The sequence below is a fragment of the Lepisosteus oculatus genome, chromosome 6 (assembly GCF_040954835.1).
Source record: "Lepisosteus oculatus isolate fLepOcu1 chromosome 6, fLepOcu1.hap2, whole genome shotgun sequence".
Classification (NCBI taxonomy): Eukaryota; Metazoa; Chordata; class Actinopteri; order Semionotiformes; family Lepisosteidae; genus Lepisosteus; species Lepisosteus oculatus.
In genome coordinates, this window is record NC_090701.1 from 7,240,028 (window position 1) to 7,267,928 (window position 27,901).

The window sequence follows — 27,901 nt, forward strand, 5'->3', positions numbered from 1 at the left end:
ATTTTCTCCAGATTGATTAGGATTCATTTATGGACAGCACTTTCCAAGTTTTTCCACAGATTTCTACTAATTATCAGTAGGATACATATCTGGACTTTGACTGTAATTCACGCATCAAGGGCCACACAACGATATTATTTTCTTGAGCCATTCCACCGTAGATTTGACCTTGTGCTTTGAATCTTCATCCTGCTGAAATCAGATTTTTTTGCTGCAGTTTTAATTATTTAGCAAACTAAAACAGATTTCCCTCTATGAATTGCCGGTACTTTGCTCCTTCCTTTTTTCCTACAATCCTAACAAGCTTTCCAGTCTCTGCTGAGGAGAAGCATTCCTGGTCTTGTGCCAGAAGTAATGCTTTTATTAAATTATTTTTTCACTTTGTAGCTCAACGTCACCATTGTCCTCATGGTAATATCCTTCACCAGTTTCCCCCTAGGCCAGCTGTTCAGTGCGTAACCCCAGCATCCTGGCCAAATTTCCCATTGGCCCTTACCAATCATGGCCTCCTAATAATCCCCACCTATGAATTGGCTTAATTACTCTGCTCTCCTCCCCACTGATAGCTGATGTGTGGTGAGCGTTCTGGCGCACAATGGCTGCTGTCCCATCATCCAGGTGAATGCTGCACATTGGTGGTGGTGGAGGAGAGTCCACATTACCTGTAAAGCGCTTTGAGTGGAGTGTCCAAAAAAGCGCTATATAAGTATAAGCAATTATTATTATTATTATTATTATTATTCAATGTCTTTATTGCTGACTTGCATTAAACCTCCTTAGTCTTCATGATTGAACTAACAATAGAGCCATTTAAGATAATATTTGCTCCTAAATTAAGATTCACCAGAGAATCTTGGTGTATGGTGTAAATACTTACGAAATCATTAGTTTTGTTTGTTGCCACATATTGATCTGTTTTAAGTAGTGAAAGAAAAAAACTATATGGTATATGGTATAATGCAGTGTTTTTGAAACGTTTCCATTTCAGGAGTGTCTCAGAAGTTAAAAGAAGTTTTTATTTCATGCGCATGGGAGCAAAACACAGAGACGCTCTGTGTATTTTTCTCAAATTAACCTAGAACAGTCCATAAATATTTTTCTGTTATCTATCACACTTTCCTGTGCTCACATTTGGCATTGTTCCAAAATGACACACATTCCCCTACCTCCCTATTTGCTGAAGATAACTTTTTTTTAAATACAATTGGCCACTTATGTTCATAGCATGCATTCCTATACAATGGTATAGAATTATATAGTAGCTCTTGTGTCCATTCAAGTATTAGCGCGCGCTGTATCATAGTACGTAGGCTGCGTATTTGACACATAAACACGTTTTATTAAAATAGAAAATTTGAAAACCCGTCCCAATTTTTCCGTCCACACAAGAAATTTCCAAGGTCATCGGGCGTACCACCTGGGGGCGGTCAAACAAGTAACCTAATTTAATCCACCCATGGAATCTGAGAGAAAAAATGTAAATAAACGAATAAGTGAAAAATATATAATTAGAAGTAAATTAAATAAAATGTATTCTAAGAGGTAAACTTTAAGGTTTAAATTTTAAAGTGGAAGGTTGGGGTTACAGGATAAAACCTTGAAATAGTACTTTATTCAATTCTCAATAATAATTTATTTTTAATTGTAATATTTTATATTTGAAATAATATGCCCTCTTATGGACTAGGTGTAGATCAGTTGTTCAGAACATCAGCACAGTTGTGCAATATCATTATGTGCATTAATTTAATATATTATATATTTTCTTTGTTTTTATTTCTAAACTTGGATTTATTTTAATTCAGTTTTGAGTGTTGATTTGTAATCATTATTTTCATGATGCTTCATACAAAATGGTAAAACACTATGAACCAGTGTGTTAACCAGTGTGATTCAGGAGCTTTATTCCAAGGTCATGGCAATAATCCACTATTTTACTGTTAGCAATATGACATCAGCAAAGCTTAAAACTGCCCATTAGATTCTTATAGATTTTTTGATGCTGACTATGATTTTGAATGGCTTAATTTTCATTTAGTCTAATTTTCTTTAGACGGAGCCTTAGATATACAGGCAGCAGTTACTTTATTGACTTTTTTACGCAAGGCATATTCATGTCGACCCATTTTTAATCTCCTCACCTTACTGCCTCCAGAAATATTGTCATCTCTATCCTGTTTTCTGGCTGGGACCTAAAATGTAAATCAATATATTCATTACTATGTGTGGCATACAAAACAAGACTGCAAGGGTAAATGGATACTGCTGATAATGACAAGCCTATAAAAGAAAGAAGATAACATATAGAGAGGAATGGTTTGCCTTTCGGCATCATGGAAAGAGAATTAGGATCCTTTTTTATAGTATAGTTAGTATTCCAGCCCCATATTTCATTTGTAATCATCCTCATCACTCAGATTGTCTAGTACACCAAGTCAATAAAAATAATTATGACTGAACGCAGAAGGGGAAAATAAATTGGTAGTGCTGTTGTGTGAAAAGATTTTTTTCTAAAAATGATTTCATATGCTCAAAAGCCCTGACCTATTTTGAAGAAAGTTGCATAACTTTATAACCTGAGCATACTAAGCAATAAAAGCATACACCCACATATATTCATATACATTTTAGAACCTTAAAATGTGTTTTCATTTACTGGGACAACTGGTATATATGTTCAAGCATAAGACAAGTGCAAATTAAGGCCTTTTCAGTTGTAAGACTGGTTGTAACAATGGATTTCACTTCAATTATACTTCATGAAACAAATGAGTGGCAAAAGAATGCAATCTTATAGAAAAGGAGCACAAGTCTGGAGCAAGTCTAAACTGCAGTGTTCTGAGAATACAACAGTGGAACACAACAATGGAGTCTTCGACAAACACCATTTCTCTTTTTACATTCTTAGTCTAGACCAGTGATTGAGATTTCTGATTGAGATGTCATGACCTTGGGCTCTCATATCTCATTCTAGATCTTAAAAAAATTATTTGGTGATGTGATGTTGGGTGGTTTTGTGTGGATGGGTTGGAGAAATGTATTTACTTTCACCATATAGGATTACCTCACTTTCAATCGGTTTCTCCATGTTGCTTCTTTGAAGACCCAGGGTGACAAACTACTTAAATGCTGGTTTTGTCATTTCTCCAATCTCCTGGAACCTATTTCAGTTAATTTCCAGCACAATATCTTTTTCACTTAGGATTTTGGTTTGCCACATGCCACCTCATATTTTTAAATCTGCATGCTGCATTACTGGTTTAAAGCCCATTTTTTAAGCATTACATGGAAATTAAAATTAAATATAACTTTGATGCAGAGAACTGTATTTTGAGATGAGAAACAGCTTCTCAATAGCTGCATAAATGATGTCAGCACTCCTACCTACAATTAACACCTTATTGGCTTCTCCTATAACGCTATCTTGAAAACAAGCTAAGCATTTTCAATCATTTAAACAAAATGTAATATCCTTTAGTTTAAAGGTAAACAAGGGCAAATGACTGGTTTTAGTAAGGGCCGTGTGGAAAACAAATTCTGACTCTGATTCAAACTCTATTAAAAAATTAACTTTACCTGTCTTGTTTCTTCCCCCTCAAGTCCTCCCTTTAAATGTTTGTGGTTTTAATTTGTAATAGGTTCTGGCCTGTTTTAAAGGTTTACTTTATGCTATATAATCTTACAGGAATGTTGCATTATCTAAGCAGTAACAGTAATGATATAGAGTGACTGTAAGTGGTTGAAAACCCATAAGATCTTTACAAATTCAAAAACAAAGAAGACCAAAATCTTGTTGTTTTTTTTTTTACAAGGACTTTTACAGGTCAATATCCACTTACCTGAAAACTTCTTTATGAAAATGCAACAATACATTATTGTTACAAAATTACTAACATTTGCATCAGTTTGCTTTGCATTAAGTTACAAATGGGTAAAAATAGTGATTCAATTTTTAACCTCAAGGTCAATATGTGAAATGCAAGTATTCAGCAATTATAATAGCAAAAGAAAGTATAGAATATTGTGTTGCCAATTCTGTCATTGTAACAAAGCTAATTATTTGTTATGTTTTTTCATAATGAGAATTTAAAAGTGACAGAAATAATTTATAAAAGGTTATTTTAATTGCTTGATTATGTAAATAAAAAGAATATCTTCTCTTTTGGAGTGCAGATTGTAAAATATTATAGAGGAGCCTGAGATATTCATTTGCATTATTGCACTTTGATGAATAATGAACGTCTTATGAAATGCAATATCAGTCTGCATGCAGAAGTACATTTTTTTACATGAACTGTTATAATTTAATCTTCATTTTGTCTTCTTAAGAAATTCTCTGGAATTTATTGTTTTGCTGACATTATTCTTCTTTGTAGATTTTATTTATGTGCAGCAATACTGATACTTTAAGTCGGGAAGGTGGCTAAGATAAAACACTGTATTTCAATGACATCAGTCAGATCTTTAAGCCTTAATGGATAAAAGGAAGTAGTTCTCGCCAAGACAAAAGTATTTCAACCATTCATTTAAGGGTATTCTATTTAGTTTAGAAGGTAATATCTGCATTCTCTTAGCCTTTCTAGACATTGTTTAAGAGTTGAATACTAGGTAAGAGTCTGTGATTTTTCTGGGTGGTCAAGACGTAAGGCCTCTGGGACACTTTGTCTATAAACTTGTACTGCACAAAGGGAAGCTTGTGTGTTGTATGTGTCACGATCGCTACTCCTCCTCTTAAGGGCGCTCCAGCCCTTCCTCATTCTCTCCCATTACCCACACCTGTTCCCTATTTTAGTTCCTCCTTAAAAGCCAGACACAGACGTCACTCTTCATTGAACCCCGTTTCGTGAGAGCCGGGTCCTGCTGCGTCTGGCTCCGTCATGGTTTTAGCCTTCTGTTCCTGATCCCCCCCAGCTAGTCCCGACCCGGTTCATGGTTTTAATTCCCTCGGATGGATCCTCTGGCATTGGACTTAATCTTCTGTCCTGGATTGTTCGCCCCGGATTCACTCCCTCTAGACACCTGCACCCCTTGGACATGCCCCCTGTCTCCATACCCTCTCCTGCATGACTTTTTCCCCAGTGTTTCTTCACAATTCTGGATGATGTCATCTGCATAGGGCCTGGAAAGAACTGTTCGTGACAGTATGTTTATATGGTGTGTAGTAAACTGTGTTTATTGTAATTGCAAATGCATATTTGGTTAACCAAGTGTGACTGAATTATTGTTATTTTTACCAAAACTGTGCTAGAAAATGAAGAATTCATGTGCCTCTAACTGTACCAACTGCTTGGCTATATTCTTGGCAAAATCTTTACAAGTTGGGGGTTATAATATGTAACAATATTAACATATAACTTCCTCATCTGTGAATTGTATTTGGGAATTACAAAGTCACTTTGAAATTACTAACTTCCCAGCATAAATTCCTGTAGTGTTTTTGTTATTTGTATTTTCTAGATCTCCTTAAAGCTAATTAATGGTACTTTTCTTACAAAGAATATCTAAGACTGGAGAGACAGGACAGCTACAAAACCAATGCAGAAAGATGCAAAATCAGTATAAAATTTTACAAGAACTTATTTAGAAAATATTGCTCAGATGTTTGCAGTAGATTATGCGTATCTGAATTCCATGCAGTCCATACAGTTGAAAAGTAACAGAAAATTCAACTTCAGAAGCAAAACTGGATAATTCATTCCAATCACTTATTACACTTTGTGTAAAGAATTCCTCTCTTCATTTCCACTTTCTTTGCTGAGCTTGATGTAATCACTCGGGATGCTTAATACTTTTGAGGATTTTGAATACTTAAAACATCTTGTAATAGACTCCTCTGCTTTCCACCTCTAAAGTATTTTATTCTGTTATAAGGTGCTTTATTATGTTCTCTTATAAAAAAAGTCTAATAATTCCTAGCATTTAAATTACCTTTTTTATCCCTTAACATAGGGAGAGGACCCACATCATCCACTGAAATGCAGCACCCACATTGATGAAGAACAGATATAAGATATCATAAGTAAAGTGGAACATTTAGGAAGGAAAGGTTATGCAAACTCAGAGTGTAATTTAGCTAGTATGATAGCACAAAGACCTCCAATATAAACCACAGGATTTTTAATGACCAATATAAAATATAGAATCTCCAACAACAAAGTATGCCCTGCCATGATACAATGGCTTTATTTTTTTTTATCCCAATCCTGAAGGACAAGTCTTTTTTTCAGATGGTCCACCAATAACTTTAGAATAAAAATTGTAGTTTTTGCCTCTTTATTTCTCTTTGTATGATTATGAAAAAAATGCTTTCAAGTTTGACATGTGTCTAAATTAGATGCAGCTGTGTACCGTATGTTGTTCTGTTGCTATAGAATTTTTGAATAACTAATATCCAATATTATAAAAAAATAAGTACTTTAGATGGAAAGTTGGTTCATCAAAAGATGGTTTTCCAAATATCACTGAAAGATAACAACATAATACAGTGTTTGCAAATCAAACTGGCTACACTGAATTTATAAGCCTCAATTAGGGTGAAATCAGTCTGTAGGTGCTAAAATACTTTTAATTACATTTATTTCTGGTCAACACTGAGGCAAAAAAGGTAAAATATTCACAGTATTTTTGGTTTTCCTTTAAGTTTGTGACATCTAACACAATGTGATCAGTCACAAAAGTTTGTCAGTCTTCACAATGGGGATATTTATAATGAAAATGCAATAGAGAACATACACTGTAGGAACACATTAAAACCTTTCCTTCAAAAACAACTGTTTTACACTACAAATATGACACTTTTCCCTAAAAGCAGATCATTTAATTTTAAGTTGAAAGACTGATACAACAGACTTTCAACAACAAAAATACAGCATACTGGAATCACAGTAACAGAAATCACAGCACACTGCTGAAACTGAGAATAATGAAAATGTAAGAATCACTGAGACAAGTGACATTTCTGATTCTATGTCTTTTTGTTTATACCTTAAATATTACAGAAAGCATGCAATAAAATGACAAAAATGTAAAATAATAGTATACTCTAGTCTCCACCTACTATGCTCTAGGAAAATTGCTGGTTTCAGTTTTATTCTAATCCATTTAAATTGAATCTGGTCTTCATTATGCAGTAAATAATGCCCCACAAACATTTTATTCCCTGACAAGGAACTATATATCCACATTACATATGCATAAATTATTGTTCATGAAGGAAAAGAAAAAAAACAGTCTTTCAATACAGAAAGAAACAATTTTCAGAAAAAAACAGTCTATGTTTAGCATGCTGAAACTCATATACTGTAAGCAGAAATGAATGTGGTGAAGTGCCTCTTATTTTTGGTTCTACTTACTCTACATTGTGTAGACCAGGGGTCGGCAACCTTTCAGAAGATGCAGGCAAGAGTTAGCTCATGCACATGTTTTTACAGATTTCTGTGCCATTGATACCTTTTACATGTTTTGATTAATAAAAATGTAATATTCAAGTATAATATTTTTTTAAAATAAATGAATATGCACGTTTAACGATTATTGCCTTTGCTGGGTTCTACAAACTTAGGCATGTAGCTTGACATTTTAAGCAGCATGCAAGCCTCTGAGTGTTCAGTTGTTAACTGGCTACAGGAGGGACAAAGAACTGACTTCAAGTGTTAAAAATACTTGTGCACAGAGGTACTGTATGTTGATCCAAATACTGAGAGCAGTGAAAATGCTACAGTCAAATTTCACTTTCAACAGGGACTTCCAACAGGTCATTATAGAGACACTGTGATCACTTCCAGTAGCCTCAATTGTGTATTGCAGTTCCCAAAGCTTTGAATTCCATAACTCAGAGCACCATAATTCAGAATTCAATTAAATTACTGAATTTCACAATCCACAACACTCTTCCACTGAAACACTGATAAAAATCCATTACACCGGTAACAAACCTGTCTGGATTAATCAGAAAAGAAAACTTTTGGCCAAACCATTCGACATTCTAAAATATGACAGAAAGTTCTAATGCAGTTTCTCACATGTAAACTCCAAACTCAGCAACAGGGATTGTGCAATGTTTTTATAGTTCTTTACGATTATGTAAATAGAGGAATTTTAAGGTGTCAATGTCCCAACAAAAAATGGCAAGCTTTGCAAGAAATTATTATTATGTTTTGAAAAGACCATAACAGTTTGATCTACTGTACACCTTGCAGATGGAGGTCAAGTTCATTTATATACATGTTGGCAGCTAGAGACATTAGTTTTATAACCCATTTTTCATTGTGCATTGTGCAGATTGGGGATTTGTGCAGTTTTGTAACCTTTTTCTGAAAAAAAATATCTTGATTGCATTAAGACATTAAACAAAGTGTGCCAAGACAATCCCACATGATTTCGTAACTTGCATCTGTGGTTTGATTTCATTTGCACAGAAATTAGTAAAGGCACTGCTTTGTTTTGCTTAACTCTCTAGGGCCCATTTGAGCCTTGTCCACCTCACCCTTGAAGTGTTTGTTGTGTTTTGTCTGAAAATATTGTTGCACACTTGGTGTGCGAAAAATTACGCTCTCACAACATAGAGCACAAGAAGCACAGTCTTTATGTTAAACATAAACATAGTCCAAAATGTTTGACCTTACACATTACACTTAAATTTGAACAATCAGCGGCTTGGATTGCAAGCTTATCTTTGAATGTGATAGACTTGCCTTCTAAGTAAGTAAACCAAGTGAATAGTTTATTCCTAAGCCAAAAACCTTTCATTGGGTAGCATGTTGCAGAGAATAACATAACAGTCAAGCATAGTTTTTTTTTTAATCTTTTTTTAGTATGTTACTTTTAAATCCCATCAGTACTATATTATACTGCTATGTCTTTCATAATACATCCATCAGCAAAATTTAATGACATTCAACAGCATGGATTAAGTATTAGGTAACATGAATGTTTCAGTTTTGCTTTTTATCCCTAAGTAAAATTAACCACCTATGATGAAACACCCATAAATAGAAAATACACCTGTTACGACCCCAAGTGTCTAGGGGAAAAGGGGTGTAACATTTAGGATCATTCTTTTGGAAGCAGGGGGGGTTTTGGCGAGGGACTAGGAAGTATGATAACAAGGGTAAGGAACTAGAGTGGTGCCAAAGGAAAGAAAATAACAGACAAAAATGGAGCTGGCTAGGACAGTGAGGGAAAGCTAATTTGACTACAAAAGAAAACCGGAAACACACGGTCTTCGGCGTCTTCAACACCCAAGCTAACCTGCACTGACTACCCAAAACCATACAAGACAAACGGCACTCACCCGTACTAAACTAGTGTACTAATACAAAATCAACTAAGTGTGTAAGTGTACCCAACAACCTAAACTAACCTTATGTACAAAAGTTCACACAAAAACACAAGTGAACCAGAAAGACAAATAAGGGAAAACAAGAGTAATAAATAGGAGCAGGGTACAAAAAGAACACAAAAGTTGAACATGTAACACTGGGGCAAGGTAATGACAAAACAAGGATGAACACACAAACAAACAAAAGTACAAAGAAACTAACATAAATCCAACAAAACAACAAAGCCGAAGCTATACAAAAATACACACACACACAAAGCAAAACAAACCAACAAACAAAGCCGAAGCCGAAGCAATAACAAGAAGCGACGCGCACAATAACCAAAACCAAACAGGACCGAAGTCAAACAAAAGGCCACTTCTTTCTGAAAGCCTCCAGTTTATATAGTGAATAAGATGTGTTCTGATTGGCTGAGGCTAATTAATGATGACATCATACTGAAACAGTGGAGTGATGGTGGGCCAATGGGGAAGGGAGAACAATCAAGGGTCAGCAGTGTGGAACATAGAAAAAACACACACAGAACACACACTGGGACGTAACAACACCACATAAAAAAAATATAATTACTGAAACTATTTTTTTTATAGGAAAAGACTGTAAAACATTAAATCTGACACTGAAACACACACACAGACAAATATTTACCAAAATATACAAAAATCAGAAAGCCTACCCTATACAGTATCTTCACAATTTGTTTGCTTACCATTAACTGCCTATAAAGCAATGTTTAACAATTTGTTCAGTATTGTCTACAAGAGTGGCCTGCATAACCTGTACAATTTGTGGATGCCACTGGTGAAATTGGAATGATAAACATAAACTTGGAAAGCTCAAACTTTAATATAATAATAATTTTAAGGTAAAGGAATGTTTTAATACAAGTGCCATGCATTCAAACAGATTATAATGAGGATTTCACACTGCCCCAATGGAATAAAAAAGTGGATAGCTGCTGTAGATAGAAAAAAGCAAACATTTAAACACACTGTATTTTCTGAGTAAAAAAATAGTTAATATAGAACAAAGCAGTTTTTAAGGTATAGGCCACCTTTTTATCATTGTTCAAATTTTTAATACATGTGAAACTTAAAAATCTATGCTTTTGAGCACACCTGGATTAGAAATATGCTTGATGGTCTCTAGAGTTATCAATAAGCATTCATCTTCAAGTGCCTCCAACTGAGTGTGAAGTATTGTGGGTGGGTAAGTTGCCAGGCATATCTTAATATGCAGGCCTGTCTGAAATGCATCATTTCTCATATGACAGAATTGTACACTACCAAGATAAGAAGTTCCCATTCATCAATCCAGAGAGCTTGAAGACTGTTTTGAAAAGGAAGACCAAGCTTTTATTTGCAATGGCAAAAAAAGATATCTAAACCCAGTCAAGGCTTTACAAATTAACTAGTAAAAGAACCATTTTCATTATCTACACACTCTATACGCATCCACTAATGCAAGTTCATATGATGTGTGTTGATCATGCATAGATATCTTTCTACATATAAAATATTTTATTTTGGTGGCACATCCTGATTTCATACTCGGATTAATAGGTACATGTGACATGAATAAGAAAATGGTTTAATAAGTTACATAAAGTCATCAATTTAAATTTTCCTTGTTACTGTTTGAAATTAAAATTATTGAATAATTGCAGAAAATAAATCCTATTTACATTTTAAGTTATAATTTCTGCATTAGGTATGTCTTATGCTAAATTGACTACATATTATCATAAACATTTATCTAAATTACCCATTACTGAAATTTACTTTAATTTGCATTTTGCAGGGTTATCTTAAGAGAATGCTTAAGATATCAGCAACATTCACCTGCCCCTATAGAATAAATGAAAAGTAACAATACATATACAATAGAAACTTTGTAATAGCTTAAGAATAAAATCTTTTATGGTTTAAGTTGGATGAAAATGTCTAAGCCATTATTTTAAAATTCAAGCAAACTGAAAAATATAATAATCTTCTTTTTTTGTGGTTTCAGAGAGTTCATGACCTGTTCATGACGAGCACTCTCTAATTGATAAAAGCACGACATAATGAATAAATAACCATGACATTTTATGTATGAAAATAAATTATGCCGTACTGTACAGGACTAAATCAACTGGTCAACATATTTGCAATATCTGCACAATTTGGAAATACACAATGTTTATATATATGCTTTATATATATATATATTATATTATATGTAATCAAGTAGGCAAAAAATAAATATTTTAAATTTAGTCCTCTAAAGGTTCTTAGTCATTTGGTAGTGTCACAGTGCATCAGTAATATTATAGATGTTTCTGGAAGTCACAAGTTGTGATGGAGCAACCTGAGGCTTAGTCAAGGCCTCTTTCTTCCTTAAGTAAATTGGACACACCTGTCTTAATCAACTGATTGGACTCTGTGTGATGGAATTCTACAGACAGAAAAGGGATCAACTGATTGGCCCTGTGCTGAATTGGAAGTAGCAGCAGTCATTATAACAGCAGTCAGGTGTGAAAGGTAGGGAGCTGTGTCCAAGCTCCTGCAGGTCAGGTCTGAATTTGAGTTTAGTGAGTTTAGATGGCACAGGATTTGAATAAACACTTATGTGCTTTAACATCGGTAGCTAGCCTGCTGTCCTATGTCCAGTTCAGTATTGGGAAATTAGAAGGAGATAATAAAGACTTGCAAGGCTTTTGTAAGGCATAGGATTTAGTCAAGAAAGATGGATGCAGAGAGAATTTCTAGTCTTTCTAGCTTATACTGTATTCCAGTGATAGTTTGAGTTATTTATAGTGTTTGCGTAGTAGATTAGTTGTTTATAGTTGGAAATGGGGTGCCAGTAGGTCTTGGAAGAGATGGAACATGGAGCTTCTAGTGTAGGGAAGACTGGCCATGGAAGGATGAACATGATATAGTGTGCCAGGGGTCCAAAGTAGGAGTGGGAAAGTTTTCCAGTGAAAGGAAACCCTGGCCATGGGTGAGGGAGCCAAAGTGCTAGCAGCTCCAAGGCATGAAAGTGAAGTCATTTTCTTTTGCAAGGAAGAAGAGAAATGAATTCCTGACATACAGTACATCCGAATTCTTCGTCTGCTCCAGCTCTCGCAGTAGAATATAGGACTGAAGAATTGTTCCATGTGAGAAAAGGAGCTGAAGACCTTTTGGAATCTTTTCTATTTGGAACTAATACCTCTGTGAAGGACTGGTTTGTGGGACTGAGCAAGCTTCTCTGAAAAGGGACCACCAGTACATCTTCCACAAGCAAACAACGATAGATCACTCAAACTTGCACTCTTTATGTAAATGCTGGTTCGGGACTACAGTTTGTGGTTCAATGGTTGGCATTCATCACATCAGTTGTTAAAATAGCTTATTAAAACAGGTCAAAGACCACATTTAGTACCATCATAGGTAATCATTTAGTATCATCTAAGGGAAAGTTAAAGAATTGTTAAAAAAGTTATGATTTTATGATAAACATTATCATTTCAATCCCAAAAACTATAGAACCAACTATTTGGTAAAATCCATAGGATATCCCAGTTCTGTCTGCCATGCTCATTATCTAATGCTTCAAGACTTATGTGGCAATTGCTTCTCCTCCCAAAAGAATGATGAATTATGAATCTACAAAATCTCTGACATAATCATAATGGTTATTATTCAGGATTGACCTCATGAATATGGTGTGCATAGCAGAGTCGCATACAAATATAAATTACTGTAGACTTGCCAAATTGTAGCTAATTGACTCTTGCATCGAATGAAATCACATAATGTAGTTGGATAAACCACTAATTGAGTTTATGAAAAATATTTTATTTTTTGTTAAGTCTTTAGAAAATCCATGTGAAGAGCATGCACAAAATATTATGGATCTCTCTTGTTTAAGGGCTTGATTTTTATTCTCTGGACCTGATGTACTGTATAAGTTAAGGCTGAGGGACAAAGAGATTCCAAGGTTTACAAGGGTATTTTTGTCAATAAATGTTTCTTGTGAAAATGTATTTCTGACAGCAACACCCAATAATTAGATGTACTTGTACATATTTATATTTTTGAGTATTAAGGTTGTAGTAACAGACAAATAAGTTCTAGAACCCAAGATGAAGTTTAAACAACTGAGTTTATTGCATGCAAGGAACAATAAGAACAAAGTATTGTTAAAAATATAGGTATAAAACTTCCAGTTTATATAGCAAATTTCAGCCGCTTCTGACACAACTTGTTACCACAGTAATGGTGGGCCACTTGTGTTTGGACATTCCCAAGACCTTGAACACTTTTAATGGTTGGTTTTATCTTTCCTCAGTATGGGAGTCTATCTTGCACTTGGAATTTCATATCAATTATCTCCCATCCCAGCCATAACTCAAAGGTGCATAAGAATGGAATGTCTTGTGCCACAAGAAGTCTTTGTGCAGAAAGAAATCAGTTAACCCCTTTTTCACACCTTATATCTTTCTTCAAGGTATAGTGAGATTTGGCTTTACCCATTCAGCTGAAGACCAGCCTCTGGGACACAGGACAAGGAGGATAGGAAATGCAAAATGAGGAGTTAACTGAGAAGTAGCTACAAAGGTTGAAATATGGTGGGATGAATAAAATGATTGCGAGAAGAGAGGGATCTACGCATGAATAAAAGTACATAAAGAAATTATTTTGCTTATGATCATAATTTAGAAAAGCTATGACAAAAGTGGTTTGTTTGTTGTCATATTTGCTGAACTTCAGAATAATACTACAAAATAACTTTGTAGTCAATCACAATGATCAGGTTTATAAGAAAGCATAGATGGCCATCACAGTCCACAATACAACAGTTATCTACACAATATGATATTATATATATATATGTGTACATAATATAACATCCACAGTATATTAAGATTAAAATAAGCTGAAAAAAGCAGGTCACTTGTATAGGTCCCCAGTTGGAGGAGATAGAGGTTTTGTATGGAGTAAGAATTTAATATTTAATTTAAGAAAGCAAGTGTGTGAGTATATTTGGGTACTACTGTATGTGTGTCACAGTGTTCGTGAAAAACAAAAAAGCAAACTGATATTCTGGCACTGTTCAATAAATCTTTTCTTGTTTTCATACATTATATTTTTCCTTGTTTTCAACCATTTCATATCTTTACTGTAACTTTATGACCAGACAGAAAAGAACCTACATTAATCAATTTATTTTTTTCTCTTCCCAACTTGCATATTATAGCTTAGTAAGTAAAATGCAATAAAATGCTGTATTTTATTTACAGTTAGTAATCTTCTTTTAAGTCTGAAGTACTGTATATATGGACCTGGAAAAAACACATGCCCAGCTACATATAGTGTATATAAAGATGTAGCCATTCAAAATGCACGGTAAAACCCTGTACCGTGGGAAAACATCTACAGCCTACCGTGGTTCGTGATTGGCTGGCCAAAATGACCGACAGGTGGCACTTGTGGTGTATTAGTTGTTAGTGAAACGATTGCTTCATTTAATCTCTTTACTGTGCATGTTTAAATCCGCTTAATATGAAATATAAATATGGAATTTTAGAACTAAAGAGAAATTTTAGTAGCTTAGCAGAATAAGAGGAGCATAACGTCTCTGAACGTCAGAAACTACATTAATTTAGGAATAAAAATATATTCTACAAACTGTATATGGCTGGTAGTGGTAGTTTAAAAAATACAAAACAGTATTCCACCTTCTTCATAAACATTCTATGCATCAAATCTTTTACTTGGTCACTTAGTGTGGTTATTTTGGGAAAGTTTTGATGTGCTCTGACTATATTAAGTTAATATACTTTATAAAAAGCTTTAATGTTTTAACCTTTTCTGTGAATACTTGCGCTCATTATCACAGTAAAAAAAAAAACTGTATTTTTTATAATCCTCTTAATAGGGAATATAATATGGAATCGCCTATCTAAAGAAATAAATTACGATATTAATTTAAGGATCTAAATATATTTATATAGCTCAAAGTATTACCAGTCGACTTTTACTGTAAACATCTGCATCAATTTGACTCATTCACTCGTGATTACTTGGAAACATTTTGCCTGCCCTTTTCAGCTATAACTTAGGCTGCCGAGTGGCGCATTGGCTTAATGGCTATGGTGCGTGACTCACAAGCTGGAAGCAGGGGTCTGAATCCTGCTTAGGGTATGGGTTTTCCTTTAACAAATAAACATTTCTTTTAAAAAACAAAAATAAAAAATATTATGGACTCTATATAGAATTGTTTGGTATTTCAAAATATCACAACATGTTCAAAGTTAAATGATTTATAAATAACTACTAATAATTTCAAATTGCTTTTTTAAATTGTATTTTGTTTGGGGTAATTTGTCACTGTTTTCGCAACCTTCTTACATCCTGTCACAAAGGCTAATAGTGTTACACCCCACTGTGTTTGTTATGTAGAATAGACAGTTTTGCTTGGGGGATTGGGATAGAAAACATCCACGTTCTCATAGCGGTGTACTGGGGGCCTTACCCTGGACAGACAAAAGTGATAAAGCTGTTAAAAATTAAAAGGGAATGCCTGTAGTAGAGTTCAGCACATTTTAAATTACTGTGATGCTGTGAACAGAGGCAGCACCTGTGTCGATATAAGTGGTTTTATCAAAATAATAATATAATAATAATCACAACTGTAAAAACATTTCACGCAACAAAACCGTGTAAGAAGCAGACCTTAAACTTAGATCGGGTTTCTCTGTAGGTGTCCGAACAGTTCAATGAAATCAACTTCAATACAGTCAGTCAGACAGATTTTAAATTCTTCAAGCAAAATTAGCTCTTTAAGGTTTGTCAAAATCAGATTCTTTGCAATCAGTACACGACATCTCAAAAGATACTGTACCCGTTTCTCTTATGTTTGATTGTTTTAAAAATGTTGAAACCTTGGATGGTATGCCTCTGGGATTCAAAGTGTTATCCAAACAAAATAGCTGCTGGGCACACCATGATCTTGACATGCAGGTGTAGAGTTAGAGTTAACAACTTCTGTAGAGTTAACAACTTCTGTTTTAAAAGATTTTGCATTTGTGTTAATATTTGTATCAGTTGGAACTGGAAATACAATGGTGAATATAATCAAGGTTATACTGTTTAAAGTTTAAGATTTAAAAGAAATGCAATGTCTAAGTTAGGCAGGAACATGCCATTGTTTCTTATTTTTTATTTTCTTTAAAAAATGTTTTAAAAAATCAGCTTCCCACCTTGCCATAACTGTAATTAACTACCTTTTTTTTTCTCCTGATCATAACTGTAACAAATTGTTAAGTTTCACTTACTTGCGTAACAATCATGATGTTCTCATTCAAACAATTATTTCGAAACCTTGGCTGGTATGCCTCACGGACTCATTCACTGAGTAATTCAAACAAAAGAGCTGCTGGGCGCATCGTGATCTTGATATGCAGGTGTGAAAAAGAGTTAACAGCTTCAGTCTTAAAAGGTTATTAATAAAATATTCCGTATCACATTAATAGTGGAACATTCTTACATGTGTAAAAAGGTGATACACAACATGTCTCCTTTATAACTCTTTAATTTACAGAAACATTCCCCCAGAGCCACACAACATTGCCCAACATTGCCCTTCTTGTGTCTAATTTCCAGGGAGTAACCGTTTTAGATACTGGTTCTTAATTTATTTGTCAAGATACAGCAATTCAAAGTGTGCGGCACAGACACGTACCAGAGGTAATTGGCTACGGCCTCGTGCATCGTGACTCACGATGATGCAAAATACTGCGGTATGTGATTGGTTGACTGACAGGGGCACTCGTGGTCCGTTGGTTGGTCGTAGAAAGATTTACAGTAAATGTCTTTACTGTGCCTGTTTTAGTATTGAATATTTATATGGAATTTTACCACTGAAGGGAAATCTTAGTAGCTGAGCATAAAAAGAATAGGAGCATACTGTAACGAGTGTGAAGGCCATAAACAAAATTAATTTTGGAACATAAACATACAGTATATGGCTGGTCTCGGTACTTTAAAAAAAAATACACACCAGTATTCCATTTCTCCCTAAACATTTTAAGCTTCGAAGTCTTTAACTAACGTGATACCGGAGTCAACAAGCATACTTTTAGAATTTGATTAAAAGGGAATATAATATGGAATTGCGTATCTAAAGAAATTAATAACGATATAATTATATTCATGTACCACAACACAAGAATAGAAAAGTGTAATCTGTACTAAAAAGCTGTACACCACCTGCTATAAAGATATATATTGTAATACTTTCGGGTTCGGATAGGACAGACACAAGAACTCAGACTTGCAGAGTTAAAGCAAGTTAAAGCCTTGATTTTATATATCACCTTTAAAAGCGGCATCTCAAAGCAAAGTAAATACCCAACACTGATTGTACCCATCTGTCATGCCAATAAAGCACCTTGAATTGAATTGAATTGAATTGAGAGAGAGGGGGGGGGAGGGCGAGCAAGAGAGCACAGCCAGGACAGACAGGCAAATAAGATACACTCCACAGACATTCACAACAGCAACATATCATAAAATGTTTGCACATATAGTTAAATTATTACTTGTTTTTCAGGAAGTTAAAAAAACACTTGAATTACTTAACCAGTCTCTCGAAATAAAATTATTTTTCAAGCATTGCAACTAACGTCGGGCAATGTGTTTTTTTTTTTAATCCAACATTGACAGCCACATCTTAAAGCTTGTCAGTCAGCTCTTTTTTCTCTATTTGAATTGTGGCGATTCAAACAACCTGGGATAACAAGTGGTCTCAAAGTCACCGAGCTCACAGAGCTTCAACAACAGATGACAATTCCCTTAGTCCTTCCTTAGTCTTCCTGAAATTGTCAGATTATGAGTGAATAAAAGCATTTTATTAAAAACACGTTTGCGTTTGTTTGGGAGCTATATTATGTATTTTTCATATGTCAGATATAATGATGTGTTCCCGCTTACACATCGCACGACTTTAAAAGCTTGAAAAACAGGTTTTGATTCACATTATCTGGTGAGCCTTGTTTTGTCAAAGGACAGCACAAAAAAACAGACAATACACAGGGGGGGGAGGGCAAGCGAGAGAGAGAGTTTTTTGCCCTCTGTCAAAAAAAACCAAATCACCCGGGGCAGAGACTCTGGGGTGATCGTTGTGTGGTACAGAGCGGAGCTCAGTCACTCAAAACAAGTAGTAAAGAAAGAAGAGTCAACAATTGATTTAAGGACGATCTGTCAAAGTGCAATGAAATACAATATTGTTGTTGTTGTTGTTGTTATTGTTGTTTTTATCCTGTAAAGCGTTTTGAGAAGCCACCTTTAAAGGCAATATATAAAAGCGCTGATTCTTATGGAATGTGTTTTCTTTCTTCTTTTTTTCAGCATGGAATAAAGCTATTACTTGATTTTTATGGATGCCCAGTTCCGGTTTTATTTTTTTTTATCGCGTATCTAAGGAAATAGCAGTATAACCTTGTTCATGCACAAACAGTGGCATGTTACATTGTTAATTTTAGTGTCTTTTCTTGCCAGAAAGCTCTAAATTGCATTTTGAGTGCGTTTTTTGACTTTTTTAAATTGCAACCCATAAATAAAGCTGATACTGTTTAGACTTTTAATTATTTTAAACTGTATTACAGCAGCACAATGCACAATGCAACATAAATTGCAAAAATGCACTTGGAATCTGTGATATGTTAAATAATGTTTTTTATTATTGTTATAGATCAGATTTTCCCCGGTGCAGAAAACAAAAATCTAAATTATACTTGTTTGTCACTAGTATACTTTTAATACAGTCTTTGCTGTGCTCTTGAGGATACTTGTGATATTTTGAGCTCTGGTTGAATGATAAGTGTCACAGTTTAAATATTTTCGTAGTTAGAAATTGTGAAAAGCTCTGTTAAAAGCAAGGGAGTTTTTATGTCCGTTGCAGTAAAAGAAAATGCCTGACAAAGTAGGGCTTGGACAGATTCCAAGTGCTTGTACAAATGTGCTAAAGAAATTATACTTTGAGTTTACAGCTTGTCCAAAGTCATTCATTATTAATACTATTAGTAATATCTTTGGTAAAGGCTTTGATGCATAAATATTTCTGATAAAGGTAGGTTGTCTACTTCTGTCCAACTGAGCAATCTTGCTTTCATAAAATATACCAACTTTTTAATGACTGATGATTAACATGCTGTAATACACAGTTTAAATTTAAAAGCTCAAATGCTGTACATGAGAGGTTAAGCTGTAAAGCCTGGCAGTTTTACAAGGTGACGCCGGATACTTTCCGCCATGACGTCAAAGGACGCAATTTACCCCGTGATACTGCGTGATACTGCGACACGCCCACCGGGGTATACCGCGAAATACCCCACCCATTTTGAATGGCTGCATCTGTATAAGCAATACAAACAAATATATGGGTATTCATTATTTTAAAATCGTCTGCACCTCACATATTATTTCGCATCTGACAAGTTAATGATCTAAAAGTCATAAATGTTGTTTTTTGATAAACTGGGTATATATGAATGTGAAAGGAGCTTCAATATTTTATCAATGAAATTTTTATACAATACAGCACTGAAACATTTGTATATATTTTATATATTTTTAACTAAAAAGATTAAAAATACATTTTTGACAAAAGTACAAATAGTATCACTGCCCTTTTAAATGCAAATTTAAATGCAAATCAAATTTCTGTCTTAAGACAAAGCATGTTGGTGTATTTTATCCTAAACTACAGTGTGTGGAGAACAAACTTTTAATGTCTTTAAACAATAAAAGGAAGGTAGGCTAAACCCAAATAAGCTGATACAGTCTGAGTTGGAAATGGGCAGGACTGAGTGTTTCTCTTAGCTCTCTTGGAATTCTGGCTCAAACGCTGTCTCACTACTTTTATTCTGAACTTCCACATCCCCTGTTGCCAGGGCAATGTACAAGTCCAGGCCCCAGTCACTCCAAACTTCTCTCTGGAACAGACGGCCACCACAGTCCCAGTGTGTCTCCTTGCCAAAATATCCAGTGGGGAAACAACAGCTGCTACAATATTAATGTATTGTACTGTACAGTAAGTGAGGATTGGTAACACCAGGGGATGTTTTTTAGAACAAGCTGATCCTTTCAATTTTTAAAAATAATTAACGTTTAAGTGTAGTTCTGTGTTTAGGGACATTATTGTGTTAAAAATAAATTCTTTCCCCACAAAGTACTTTTCTGGGAGCACTGATTTTGAGCATTAATCATACTATAATAATAAAAAAAGGCATTAGGATAAGATCTAATTTGCCTAAAGATATCTGTATGTAAAGCCAGAAAATAGTCACACCCTCTCACCATAAAATGTAAGTTGGGGCTGACTGGGTTTCAGTATGAAATAGTTTATTGACACTGTACTGCATGTTTGACCAAGTTGGCCATGTTTCTCTGAAGGGCAACATTCCTGTCACATTGTAACATTTTTCAGCAAAAGTGTGATATGCTTGCACAACTGTCACACACAAATATTTGTTTGATGTGAATATTTCTAGCTGGGTAATTATGCTGACCCCACATTTGTGCTTGCTTTTTATGGCATGTTGGAAAACTGAAGAAGTAAAGTAAAGAAATAAACTGTGCACATTAATGCTTCATAATCTGTTGCTATGTTTCTTTGTAAACTTCTCAAAATATTTGATGTTAATTATTTATAGTAATGGGATGCTACTGAAGAAATAGAAATATTTATAGTGAGACTCTGCATACAGTTTATGCATGGTGTGTATTCTTGTATATTTTAGATTCAGAAAAAAATAATTAAGACAATAACTTGAGGAAACACAAAGACATGATCAAATTATATACTGCATAATTAAGTCAACAAGATTTAACAGTTAATATCCTTGTGTGAATAGTTACTGTATGTGAGTAAATAGACTGGTATCACCTTCATGAGTATCTTCAGCTAGAGATTTCCCATAACTGCTTATCAGTGTAGAATGGACTTTTATGAATTTTGAATTTTGAATTTCGTCCCATTCTTCCATACAGAACTGTTTCAAGTTGGTGACATTTAAAAGTACATTGCAATTTGTTGAAATAACACCCAATTCATACAGTTCTGTCAATAATGGCAAAATGTCTGGGGTCTTGAGGCAGAAAAGCAGCTGCAATCCATGATTTGCTTTGAATTTGCTGGTTGAATACATGTAATTGTACGTGTATTAGTATCCACTTCAAATATATTCCTACACATGATGTAATACTGATGTATTTAAAACATGTATTCAAGAGATGTTGCTAAATTAAATAAAATGAATTACAAAGTATATCAGAAAATAATAATTAGAAAACCTTTCCTGTTATTCAAAGCACCTCATGTGTAGGACCCCAAATATTCCTCCAAATTTATTGTCTATTGTGGTTAAATGAACATAAATCAACATTGTAGTTCAGGTGGGTAGCTGCATCAGCATGGGTAGGCTGCAAAGGAACAAGTAATAGGTTTATTCCATGCTGAAAAAAAGAAGAAAGAGAACACAACGTTTCGGCCGTGGAGCCTTCTTCAGGTGTGAGAGAGACAGGGCAGTAGGCAAAGGTAAAGTAGCGGGAGAACAAAGGTTGGGAGGGAGGAGGAGTGAGAGGCGGGAGCAGGGGACAGAAAGAGAGGCCAATCAAGAGGTGTGAAGTCAGAATGGGTGCAGAGAGGTGTGAAATGAAACTTCCAATGAGTGGAGAAAATTTAAAAGAACAGTAATCTGTCGTTAAATCAACATTATCGATCATCACAATCAGTAGACCTCATTCCACTAGAACATTGGAAGTACAAGGTAAAGAAAGAAATTCAGAAGTGCAAGTTATATAATCCTAAAGACTTGGAGAACAGTGTTGTAACAGAAGAGATCTTGCAGATAGGCTTTATTGCATGCAAAGAAGGAACACCTTGATAGTAGGGATGTTCAGAGAATACAAAGCAAGCAGTTACCTTTATACAGCTCTGTAACGTCACACTTTCCATGGTTATAAGAAATTTGTCAGGGTGTATGGTTAAGATCATGTTCAGAACAATTAGCTATTGTTATGAAAGGCTCTGTAGTCCATGTTGGGTGTTACATCAGACCCTATGTGAAGCGATAAGAGCTGAAGGAGACAGGAGGCGGAGTACGGGAAGACACACAGAGGTATAATGGTGCAGTAAAGTAACAGTAATAATTTCTGAGATGGTGAACGGTGAATGGGGAAACAAAGAGAGGCATCCAAATCTGAGAACGTCCAAAGGCAGGTCAGGGCACAGTCCATGAGTCCACTGACAGTAAATCCATCCCGGGACATGACAAGGTTAAAATTTCACAGGATTAACAAGGAGTTTCATCAACAGGGAGGAATAGTCAAAATCACTACAGAAAAGTGCCTCAAACCTTATAAAAGGCTAGAACAGATACACTGTTATCAATCCAAATGAGTATAAATGAAATACTGATTGCTTTGGTCTGCATTTATTTTTAAATTTAATATTTACAAAAATATCCAATCATTTTTCACTGATTTGATGTTATGGTACCTAATGCTAATAGTCCTACAATAGTTTATGGTTTCACATATTTATGCACCGAACATACACTTATATTGTTTTGTAAAACCAGTTTTCAGTTACCTTGCAAGCTTTATACCTCCACTCTACTGTATATACACAGATACCCTTATATAATTTCCTGGAAAAATATTGTTGAGTGGTAAATGTAATAATTACATGAATTTTGCTCAGGTGTTGTTTCAGAAATCCAATCCAATCTTTTGTATTCTTACAAACAGTGATTTCAAGTTAGAACAGAACTATAATGGCTCAATGAGATGCTGGAAAAAGGAAAGGCTGAATTGATTTCTGTGGCAGAGTAGCTTCTACGTGACATGTACAGAAATGTCTTAATATATATATATATTTTTAAATCTTGCCGTAAGGGCACAGAAGTGAAGCTTTTGCCTTGTCAACTTTTTAGGGACAAAGTTATGTCAAGACAGATTAAAACTCAAGCTATGCTCCATTCTCAGAATTTGGAACAGTTGTTCTTTCACTCAGGTTACTGAAGATGTTTTGCATTAAAACTGGATGAATGGTGACATTTTGATCTAACTTAGTAAAACGGTAGCTTAATAATATCTTAGTAATGCATTTCCTGCATTCCTTTCAAAATAAATTCCTTCAGGAATGAAAACAAACACACATATCATGAATAAGAGTAGTTAAAACATACTGTTTTTATAACCGCTGCTTCAACCAATATAAAATGTTTTGTACTCATCACTTAAATGTTCTGGAAATGTAGGCTTATCTTGTGTAACAGTTTTACATTGTACAGCATTTAAGATAGCTGATATTCAAAGGATACAACAAACAACAATACTCAACTATATCTTAGTAACTGCCATTTTCTGTCACTGTAGTTAACTGTAGAATAGTTTCATTTCTTTCAGTGACCCCAGATAACAGCAGACATGAAATTAATTTGCTGTTGTGAGGTTCTAAAATAATTGAATTACATGGGCAAAAGGCAACCTATGTCTATTTTCCCACATAGGTTAAGTATATTGAATTATTTCAATATTATTCAAGCATGGGTACATTGAAATGATTGGAATCAAGGGAAAGAATGAAATGTATGATATTCTAAACAACGATGGTTATAGGGGTAAAGCCAACTTAATAAAGGAAGGTATAATCACATTGTTAGGTGAAAAAGGGGAAATATTAGTGTTGTACACAGAGGAGGCAAACAAATCTGGGTTTTGTATTGTATTTTTGTGGAATAAATGTTGATGGGGACAATGCATGAAATGACTGGCATTTTTGTAGAAACTGAACCTAAAAATATACTTATTCTATCTCCTTATCAACATTTCTTTTAATGAGATTACAGACGTGACTTGCCTGCAGTATTGGGGAAGACAAAAGAAATAATCATGCATTTATTGAAAAGAAACCTAATGACTAAAGGCAATTATCTAAAGATATGTCTGAACACTAAATAATGCTAAAATAATGACAGGTTTACAATGAAATTACGTATTTAAAAGTTGATTTTAATTGAATTAATTAAACTTGTGATATTTTGTTCTTTTTCTTTTTCTCCATAAACTGTAAGATAATGTAATGTTCTTTTCACAGATATTTAAAATGTGAAGTTTAGTATATGTACAAATTCTACATATTGTCATTTCCTTATCCAATATTTAGTGTTAGATATTTTATAAAATATTATAGAAATGTTCATACTAGCCAATAACCTTATGTAGAGTAATATTTTCTTTAAGATATATAAACCATATAAAATATAACGATGATTATTTAGCAATACAAATACAAAATACATTTAAGGGCTTTAAACATACTGTACATTATTTCTCTGTGTTACATTAATTATTAAAGATAGTTCAGGGTCCATATTGTTTCATTCACAGAAAGATTTTACTGATTTTACTAATTACTGTCTAATCGATATCTCACTTTGTCTTTATTGTGTTAGTGTGATAAGTGAGCTATTATAAGTTTGTACAGTATTACTCTGATTAGAATTTAAATCTTTAACGAACTTTTAAAATAATAAAAAAATAAGTCTCTTATTAAATGTTCCTGTTTTCTGTGCCTCATAATATCTCTCTCTCTCTTTCCTAGTGTTAATCCTGCATCAGCAGGGTCAGCTTTTGGTGGTTTGAACCAAATCTTTGATCTGACGTTGATCTGACGTTGCCATTAACTGTGACCGAGAAATAATCCAACTGGCGCGTCGCTCCGCCTGCCATCAGAGTGGGAAAGGTGGGAGAACAAAGTAATGTAGCCAATTCATAGAGGGGGATTATTAGGAGGCATGGGAAATTTGGCCAGGATGCCGGGGTTACACCCCTACACCCTTGGAGCATAGAGGTGGTGACGTATCGAATACTACAACAAGGACATTTTGGAATATTCTGGGATTACGAGACTGTGAGTTACAGACATGGGTTGGATCACAAGACAAATATAAAGAGGATGTAAATAAACAAGTGGCTAGAACTAGAACAAGAACTAGAAGGGAATGTAAGAGGAATAAAGTTAAAGTAACCCATAAGCATTTATATTATATCTACGAGAAATAGGCGCTGGGGTATAAAAGGACTTTGCTGTGTTTTTAAACAAAGGAATCTATTTAAATTATTAATGCTGTTATTCCCCCTATGACACTGGAATATATATATATATATTTCTACCCTGTAAAATAAAGGAGCTTCAGAAGTATTTTTCTAAAATGTATTTCTCTCCATCATTGTATTGAAAAATAATAAAACAACATATCCAGTTCAGTTGTCTCCCTTGAAATGTCACTTGCACTACATTGACAGCTTTTTGAACTGTTATAACATAAAACTCAATATACAACCTCTGAAAAAAACATACAATAAATTATAAGTGGGGTTTGCTTACAAGCCAAATAAAAATGAGATTAAAATGTCACAACCAGAAAGACAACTGTACTGCAAATCACACGTTTTGTCCACTGGACACCATTTACTATGTTTTTCATATTTTATCCTCATTTTATTTACATTTATTTTGTATAATGGTAGCACAAATAACCCAGGATTTTTATATCATTGAATTCCTACAGTTTTACTGACTTCCATGATAAAGGTTCTAATGGGATGCTTTGATTTAAGAATACATAAATGTGTTAAGCATTTTGAGATCACTTAAAATGACAAGTGCCAAATAGATTCAAATATCAATTATGACTGTGATGGTGATTATTATTGTTGTTGTTGTTGTTGTTGTTGTTGTTGTTGTTGTTGTTGTTGTTGTTGTTGTTGTTACAAATCGGGTGGGGTATGATTTTATAAAATAAGGAATTATCAAATTTAAATCAATTACTGACTATGCAATCATATTCTACAGATTAATGATAATTTTACCCCCTGTAGTCAGGTAATTTCTCTTTTCTCCAGCACAGCTTGGTAATACATAAATAAGTGACAAATGTAAATGGGAAAAACAGGTATAAAATAAATGCTAACTTAACTGGAACATAATTCCCTATTCAGAATACTGTATCACTAAAGAAGATATATTCTTTAGCCTATAGATTTCCACATTTAGGAAATAAATATTCCAATAAATAAATAAGACAAGTTCTAGTCTAACAAAGCTTACAGCCCGGTACCCTTTCACTGCTCAAATTACCTAGATAAGCTCTGGTTTGGTTGTCAGTAGAAAGACAGTTCATCTCTTGTGAACCAGTTGCTTCTCTCATCATTCTTCTTCTTGTCCTTTTGGTCCGTCGTCACCTTTGCATCTCACATTTACCCTGAATTTCAGCCTGATTTGTCTTATATTTTATCTCTAACAGTATCTACAGACCAGTAGCTTAGGCTGAGTAAACAGTTAATACCACTTTTTGGATCATTTGGATCTTTGGCTATGTTAACCAGCTCAAGGACAAAGGAAAAATGTGTAAACACTTATTCCAGGGGCCACTATACTAAACTTAAAGGAGTGAGTAATTTTGTTTTGATTCTTTGGAATAATCATTATTAGATAGTGACTGTAGTTTGGACTGGACTACCATTCCTCTTAAAGTGAGAGTCCTTCTCTCTTCCTTTATTTATACACCACCTTTATTTGTTTCAGATGCTCATCATTTCAGCATTATTGTACTGTTTTACTCTTAGATGAATACTTATTTTAACATGCAAGACTTCAGCATGTACAGCCTTTAAATAAGCAAACAGTGTGTGCGACACTTGTGTTACGTCCCAGTGTGTGTTCTGTGTGTTTTTTTTTTCTATGTTCCACACTGCTGACCCTTGATTGTTCTCCCTTCCCCATTGGCCCACCATCACTCCACTGTTTCAGTATGATGTCATCATTAATTAGCCTCAGCCAATCAGAACACATCTTATTCAGCATATAACATGGAGGTTTTCAGCAAGGAGAGGCCTTTTGTTTGACTTCGGTCCCGTTTGGTTTTGGTTTTGGTTTTGGTTTTGGTTTTGGTTTTGGTTTTGGTTTTGGTTTTGGTTTTGGTTTTGGTTTTGGTTTTGGTTTTGGTTTTGGTTTTGGGTTCTAGGTTCTAGGTTCGCTCCTGGTTATTGCTTCGGCTTTGTTTGTTGGTTTGTTTTGCTTTGTGTGTGTGTATTTTCGTATAGCTTCGGCTTTGTTGTTTTGTTGGATTTACGTTAGTTTCTTTGTACTTTCGTTTGTTTGTGTGTTCATCCTTGTTTTGTCATTACCTTGCCCCAGTGTTACATGTTCAACTTTTGTGTTCTTTTTGTACCCTGCTCCTATTTATTACTCTTGTTTTCCCTTATTTGTTTTTCTGGTTCACTTGTGTTTTTGTGTGAACTTTTGTACATAAGGTTAGTTTAGGTTGTTGGGTACACTTACACACTTAGTTGATTTTGTATTAGTACACTAGTTTAGTACGGGTGAGTGCCGTTTGTCTTGTATGGTTTTGGGTAGTCAGTGCAGGTTAGCTAGGGTGTTTGAAGACGCCGAAGACCGTGTGTTTCGGGTTTTCTTTTGTAGTCAGATTAGCTTTCCCTCACTGTCCTAGCCAGGTCCAT